General features: G+C 39.0%; 1 protein-coding gene across 1 annotated transcript in view; it reads left to right on the top strand.

The window, feature by feature from the left end:
* The window catches only part of RGS7BP (regulator of G-protein signaling 7 binding protein), a 98,781-nt gene that overhangs the window by 2,583 nt on the left and 87,988 nt on the right, over nucleotides 1-8,210 (top strand). The window lies entirely within an intron of this gene.

The raw sequence follows: 8,210 nt of genomic DNA, 5'->3' as shown, positions 1-8,210 counted from the left end.
AATCTTTAAGTGATTTTTTAAAAAGTAATTTCTAATATACTGACCACATACTGGAATTTGGAACTTAAGATTTGGAGGGATGTTTGGGCATCCAATTTGAAGGCTGTGAGATTCATGTGTGTGTATACACATACATACACACACACACACACACACACACACACACACACACACACACACGATTTATGTATGATTTGGAATCTTTAAGTGATTTTTTAAAAAGTAATTTCTAATATACTGACCACATACTGGAATTTGGAACTTAAGATTTGGAGGGATGTTTGGGCATCCAACTGAAGTTAAAACATCATGCCTCAAGATTATTTTGTCATCTGCTGCTGAACAAAAGGCCTGTGCTGTAGAGAGAAAATCTTTGCTAAATCCCAGATTTACTATTTATACCGTGAGATAAATTCCTATGATATTGCCTAAAATAAAATTCCTAAAATAAAGTCCTGAATATAAATTACCCTCTTCACTGTAGTGATATGGAAGGGTAAGTTTAAACATAAGAAAAATTTTTTACAGATTTGGGAAATTCGCAAATCTTGGTAAACCTAAACTGCTTTTGTCCTCCCATTTTTTAAATTATGTTTATGGATTCCTAAGCCTATGTTAGGTAATATACAGTGAGTGAAAACTTCTCTCCTAGGATCCCACCTACTCCTTCTTGATCTCTAATACTGGGAGAAAAGTTAGCCATGGATTTTTTTATCAGTTCCTATTTTCAAGATAAGTACTTAGAGCAAGGAAACACAGAAATCCTTATACAAATACATTATTAAGTGTTTGGTTCAGTCCTGGTTATAGCCTTTATCTGTTTATCTGTGTGAGTATGGCCTTATCACAATAATAGTTCAAATTAGTCAGACTCACCTGATAATGTTGCAGATTGATCACATGTAGGAATTGCATATTATTTACCTCTTTGAAAGAATCACTCTTTGCCATCTTTAATGCCAATAATATATATAGTGACTATTACTGGTATATAAAGATTAGAAAGCCATATGTTGCGTCTCTTAATAATTAGTTTACATTTCACAACAGGCATTTTATATCATGAAAAAGATACTTTATCAGTGTCCTTGAAGAGAGGGATAAACAAGATATGTTACGAACCTACTTTATTTAGTAAATATTGAGAAGGCTTATCCTTTTCTGTTGTGACTATTATACTATACTTGACAGGAAGAGAATCTGGGATGTGGAGGGGAATTAAGTGCTTCAGGAGTTCGGGGAAGAAATGCAGCTGTGCTAAATCCCAGACAAGGGGAGAAAAAACAATAAGAAACATGAAGGGGAGTAATGGTGAATTTAAAAGTATAGAGAAACAATGATTCAGAAGGAAAAGCAGGTTTAGGACAGGAAATTTTATGCTCAGGGCTAAGGGGTAGCGTCTCTGTAAACCGTGTTCAAGAGTGTAGGGTGGGATTATATTTAGGATCCCTTTAAATTGGAACTCAAAAGGAGAACATGTTCTAATCAGAGAAGGTGGACTGGAGAAACGAACAAGGAGTTCAATTCAGTCTACTTTGCTACACACATTAAATTCAGATTCTTCTAAAGGTTCATGGAAGAAAGGGTCTGAAATTGTTGGCTAAAAGTTGAGTTTTGAGGATTTGAGGTGGACTTTTTTTTCTTTTTTCCAGACAGGGGTCTCACTGTTTTGCCCAGGCTGGTCTTGAACTCCTGGGCTCAAGCAGTCCTCCCATCTCAGCTGCCCAAGTAGCTGGGACTACAGGTGTTTACTACCGTACCTGGCCTGAGATGGATTTTATTTACTCGGGGGGTTTGTAGCCCTTTGCTTCCTGTTTATGTATTGTCTGAGGGTTGATGTTATGGGCAGTTTTATAACAATTAATGGGAAACTAAAGTATTCTCAGAGCCTCGCAGAGGGAAGGCCAATTCCATAAAATGTTCTAGGATAGAATTTGACCCACTTTCTCCCTTAAAATAATAATTAAATGCAGTTTAATGTTCTTTATAAAAAATGACAGCAATATAATTGAAGGAAATCCCTTTAGTTTGTCACCATCTGGGCTCCATTAATGAAGGATGTGATTCCCTTTGGCGGAATTCCGTTTCTGTTACTGCTTGCTATGTGGGTTCTCATTTCAAGCTTGATGTGAAGACTGGTAAGGAGGCCGGCAGATTGACTTTAAAGTTTGGAGCAGGGGTGAGAAAAGCACAGCTTTTGGGGAATTTAGAGAGAAGGACTGGATTTCTTAAGTGCGCACCCCGTGCTATCACAATCTAGTTATTTCATAGAATAGTCCTCTGAGGGAGGGATCATTATCCTTATTCTACAAATAGGTCTCAGAGAGATTAAGGAACTTGCTCAAAGTCACACAGCTAAGAAGGGGCACAGCTTTGATTCAGCCTCATGTTTGCACTGCTTCTGAAATTCATGATCTTTCCTCTATATAACACCGCCATTCAAAAACATGTCATGTAGAAAGGAACAAAGTACTGATACGTGCTAAAATATGAATGAACTTTTAAAAGGGTACGCTAACTGAAAGAAGCCTGTCACAAAGTACCACATATTATATGATTCCATTTATATGAAATGCCCAGAAAAAGCAAATCTATAGCAACAGAAGGTAGATTAGTGGTTGCCTGGGGCTGGAGGTGGGAACAGATAGCAACTACAGAGGAGCTCAAGGAATCATTTTGGGGTGATGGAATTGTTCCAAAATTGGACTGTAATGATGGTTGTAGAAGTCTATATATTTATTAAAAATCATCAAATTGCACACTAAAAATGAGTGAATGTTATGATATGTAAAGTATACCCCAATAAATTTTTTAAAAGGTATTATCACCATCACTATGATTAACACTTGATCTTTTGTTGGCTTTATTATTTTCTATACATGCAGCTTTTATGGAAGGGTATGAGCTATAGGAATGAGAGAAAAATAAGACTTGGCTGTGTATGCATGCATCAAGATGCTGCCTCATAGCTATCATCTAAGCACCAATGCTGTGTGTAGGAACACAAGTGGGGGAAAGACAGGACTCTTCCTTGTCTACCAGCTGGCTTTGGGGCCAGAGGAGGGAGAGGGATTTGAAAGGGGACAGGGTAAAAGGAATACGAGGCAAGATAGGAAGAGAAAAAACAATGAGTTAAATCAAATGAGCTTCAAATGCTACATCCCCTTTCATCCCTAACCGACTGAAACCCTTCAGGAATGGTGTTGATCACAGGAGAAGGAAACTCAGACTGTGTTCTTCACTAACTGGCCCTGGATAAGAAGGCCATCTTCACCAACACAATCAAAACACTTTCTCAAATTGTGTTTAGATCAGCAGAGTTCGGGTACAGCCTTTTCTTTCAAAGGCATCGGATATCTGACGCTGGTCAGACCTAGCCAGGTGAATCCAATGTCTCCTCTGACTGGCTTCATTCACCAAAGTTATTACCCTTTTACCACTCTGATCCTCTCCTAGATATTAAAGCTAAGAGGGGTCTTAAAGATGACTTGTCAGAGTGGTCCCCAAACTTTTTTTTGCAGCAAATCTTCCCTTCAATCTAAGTGAAGAGAGCCATATTTGTAAGGAAGGTCAAATTAGCATTGCTCTGCACTGCTGGGGGGGAGGGGTGTGTGTGTGTGTGTGTGTGTGTGTGTGTGTGTGTGTGTGTGTCCGTCCGTCCGTCCGTCCGTCCCTGTGTGCATATCAGGAGTAGATGGCAGGCAGCAGCCTGGGCCCTGTCTGCTTGGACTTCCTTTCCCAAATGACTTCCGAGACACCTTCAAAGAATCACTAGGGCTCCATGGTACTTTATACTTGAGGAGTCTGAGATTCAGAGGATTTAAGTGACCTTGGAGGCAACTTGGTGGAGTACATGCACAGATGGTGGAGTCAGACTGGGGCTGAGTATCGTCATCAGTGACCTTGATGGAAATACTTAACTCTCTGAATCACAATTCCTTCCTCTGTAAACTAGTTACCATGCCTGATCGTGAGGCAGTTGAGAGGATTAAGTGAGCTAGGTATGTGAAGCAGGGACCACATGCCCAGCCTATCTGATGGCACTCTTGGCACTCTGCCAGTCAGAGGCTGCTCTAAGACTGGAATTTGGGTATCCTGCTCCCTGGTCTAGTGCCTGTTCCGTCAGCCACACCACCTCCCAAGAACGAAGAGTGAGCAGCACAGCACACAAGATAGGGACAACTCAGAGGGGCTAACATCCTCCGGCATCTTCTGGAGTGAATGTCATGGCTGGTATGCTGGTGGCTAAGATTCCCTTAGCCACCAGCTGGGAATCTGGTGGTTGCCTGTGATGCTTCTGTGGTGTACGTGTTGGACTGAATCTTTCTCACACTGCTGAATAGAGTCAAAGTGTAGAAGGGTCTACTCCAGATTGTAAAAATGAGGTTTAAGTACAATAACATGAGAGACAGCAGTGTGATGGGAAAGAGCATTGACTTTAAATCAGATTAGACCTGAATAAAAGCTTGGCTTTACCACTTCCTAAGGACGCATGTTTGAATTCACACATAGACTGCATATGAATGTGGTAAGTGGCAGTCTGGAACAGTGGTTAAGTACATAGACTCAGGGCTAGACAGGCAGTGCTGCTATTCACAGGTAGTGTGAAATTGGAAAAAGATATTGTCTCTCTCTGCCTCAGTTTCTGAATCAGCCAAATGGGGTTAATAAATAATGGCACCAAATCATATGGTATTGTGAAGATCAAGTATTAGGAAATTCTCTAGAATACATTAAATGCTATTATTAAGGGGTTAGTGTTAGCATAATTATTAAGACATTTAAAAATTAAGATTATCAATATATATTCATATTCAAAGATATTAATCCATCAAATATTTTTCAGATAAATATTTTGGCTAGAATAAATTTTTGTTTACCTTGGTTTCTTACATTATGTTCTGAGAAATTTTCCAGGTTCAAGTTTCCCAGATGGCTATCCAAAAGCCTGTTTTTGAAAACCTTAAAAATGATATGGAGATGTGAAGGTTCAAGAGTAGTTAAGTTTAGAAATATTTTCTTTGTATAAATTAGCCTAGATTCTTCATAAATCATATAATATGTACAAAATCTTTTGGCCTAGTTCTGGTATAGGTCATGTGATATTGGATAAGCCTGTTAAATTCCCTGCACACCTAAATGAGGTTGAATTGAAAGACTTCTGAGTCTCCTGGCTTCATTATTTCAGCATTCCTTGTTAATTCGTGTAGAATTACATAGACTTTGTTTACAGAATTGAGCTATGAAAAAATAAGCACCATTCAGGAAGTTTGATGATTGAATCCCAGAAATAATGTTGGAATCTGAGCATAGTACATTCACAAGGAGAATCTAAATTTCCTAATGGCCTTCTGGAGCAGTGTAATGTACATCTTAGAGACCCATAACCATAGATTTTGTATTTTTCCCTCCATCCATGGTTTTCCTGATCAGCAGGCCTATGTTTCTTTTGTTCCCTCTGTCCTTCTGTTTCTCTTCCTCCTCCTTCTTTGGGGGGTGGGGGAGGGGTTAGGGTTGTTTTGGGCTTTGTTTGATTTCTATTTAATTTTTTTGCTCTGTTTTTTCCAATCCCACTTCTGGGTGGTTGCTTGTCCATTCTCTTGTTCTGTTTGCTAGAAAGTTGGGACGTGGAAGGGTGAGGGGAGGGAGAAAAGAGAACCACAGCTTAGTCAATACTTTGGCTGAGATGGCAGCAATGCCCTGTGGGGGTGGAGTGTGGAAAGAGAGCTTGGAGACCACGGAAGCGGCTCTCACATGATGCAGGAGGTCTTATGTGAGCAGGGACAGCCTCTGCTGTCAGGACAAGAGACCTGTGGCTGGCAGATAAGTCAGGCTGCCCACTCTGTGATTTTTCCTCTCTATTACAGGTGTTTTGCTTTAAAATTTTTAACTTTCACTGATCAAATAGTGAAAGGTAATTATGTTTATGCCAAAAGAATATACTATCCATAAAGATAACAGTGGAAGAACAATTCTGTATTAGTTTGCTAGGGCTGTCAGCACAAAGTACCACAAACTGCATGGCTTAAACAACAAAAATGTATTGTCTCACAGTTCTGGAGGCTGGAAGTCTAAGATCAAGGTGTCAGCAGAGTTGGTTCCCTCTGAGGGCTGTGGGGGGAAATCTGCTCCCTGCTTTTCCCCAGCTCCTAGTGGTTTGCTGACAATCTTTTGTGTTCTTGGCTTGGTGAGGCATCTCTGCCTTCAACTTCATATAGCATTTTCCTTGTTTGTGTGTCCATGTCCAAATTTCCCCTTTTTACAAGGACACCAGTCATACTGGATTAGGGGCCCACGCTACTCCAGTATGACCTCGCCCTAACTTAACTAGTTATACATGCAATGACCCTATTTCCAAAAAAGGTCACATTCTGAGGTACTGCGGGTTAGGACTTCAACATGTGAATTTGGAGGGGATATAATTTAAGCCATAACAAATTCCCTTGGCCCACCTGCAGTAAAATGTATACTTTGGGTTGTTTTGCTCAAAGCGAAGGTGGGCAGTGAAGATGGAGTTTTGCCTAGAATTGTAACCTCTCTATACTTTCCTCTTTTTTTCTTGCTAGACAAATTCTAAAAGAGCTGTAACACTCTCTACGGTTTCATACATCCATGTCCCAGGGCCCAGTGTTTAATCATTTGCAAGATTTTAGTACCTATCAGGGGTGGAGTTTGTGACCATGAAATAGAATGTTTTCTGTATGAAATGGATTGCTCACAAAGGTACTGAGTCTCCAATATGGTTAGCAATTTATTCTAACCAGTTTAATTACCAATGTCTGAAGGTGGAACAAAATTCCAACTGCAGAAGAGAATACTGGAGAGAGTAGATGAGGCACCTGACAACACACATGGGGCGCTCACATTCCGTGTTGTGCACGGGAGAACTGAGCAGGTGGTGGTCCCTCAGTGGCACTGATACTGTTACTTAAGGACCATATGCATACTCGGGAGCAAGTGACAGGGTTCTGACTAGCACCAGATTAAAAAAGAGTGCTATTATTAGCAACTAGACTAAATGTGATATAGAATTTAGACAAGTGTTCTCCCGTTGCCTGTTGAAATTTAGCCTTTTCATGTTTTGAACAGATTTAATGACTTTCACCTTGTTAGAGTCTTCTCGATAGATGTTCTAATTAGAGAGAAAATTCAATCTAAAATGAACTTTTGGAAAATTCATTGTCACTTTAATATTTATACTCTGAAGTGCAAGAGAGCAAGGCTGTGTTTCATTCATCTTTACAGCCTAAGTAGCAAGCTCAGTGATGATATATGTGTCTTGTTTGTTCATTAAGTTTACTTGGTATTTTAAAATCTATTCTTAAAAGAAACTATGTCTTGATACAGGCTTTAGTAAGAATTGAGAGATTAGATTAGTTTTTGTCTTATGACATTTTTATTATACTTAACTGTTATTATTTTCTGTTTTATAACTCTAAAACCAATATGTTGGTTTTTAAATAACAGAGGACTTGAAGAGCATACCTATGATCAATTTCTGATGCACAGAAATAAGCTGTTCATTATTACAACAGATAAGCAGGCAGTGTGTGTTTTAGAATTACTCATAAAGTAATTATGTTTGCTTTAGGTTATTTAATAAAATATCACCATAACATCTTTCTGCTTGGTGGCTTTATACTGAATAGTTAAATAATCGTTTACCATTGAGATCAGTTTTTAGAACTATTCTTTAACCTTCTCATCCCAGAAAGATATTTATATAAAGCACAGCTCCAGAGCAATAACTATACTGCCTGTTTCTTGATTTCCTTTGCTTTACAAGACATGACTAAAGAAAAAGAGTAAAACCTCATGAAAAACGTATAATTGCTTGCCTATATACATACACACACACACACACACACACACACACACACAAATACTAAACTTATTTATAAAATCGACTCTTATTAGGATAAAGCATTTGAGACTTTAATTAGAACTGATTTAGCAAATAAATGTTTCTGACCTAATGGGAGACGCTAGATACAATCAGGTTAACAAAAATCAATTTAACATTTGCAGCTGTAGATACAGAGTAAATTAATAATCTACACCAATCTGACTGAGTTGGAGTAATAGGGGGAAAATACACACTAACCCAGGAGAAGCCAAACCCCTTGTGTATTCTTCAGTCACTGAGAATACCGTGAAGTCCTCCCACCCTGTACCCCAGCAGTTGAGAATCAGATCTGCAGTGTTTTATC

This window comes from Propithecus coquereli, unplaced genomic scaffold (genome assembly GCF_000956105.1).
Source record: "Propithecus coquereli isolate 6110/MARCELLA unplaced genomic scaffold, Pcoq_1.0 Scaffold9, whole genome shotgun sequence".
Lineage (NCBI taxonomy): Eukaryota > Metazoa > Chordata > Mammalia > Primates > Indriidae > Propithecus > Propithecus coquereli.
The sequence above is the reverse complement of the archived record's forward strand: the minus strand, read 5'-3'. Positions and strand labels throughout refer to the sequence as shown.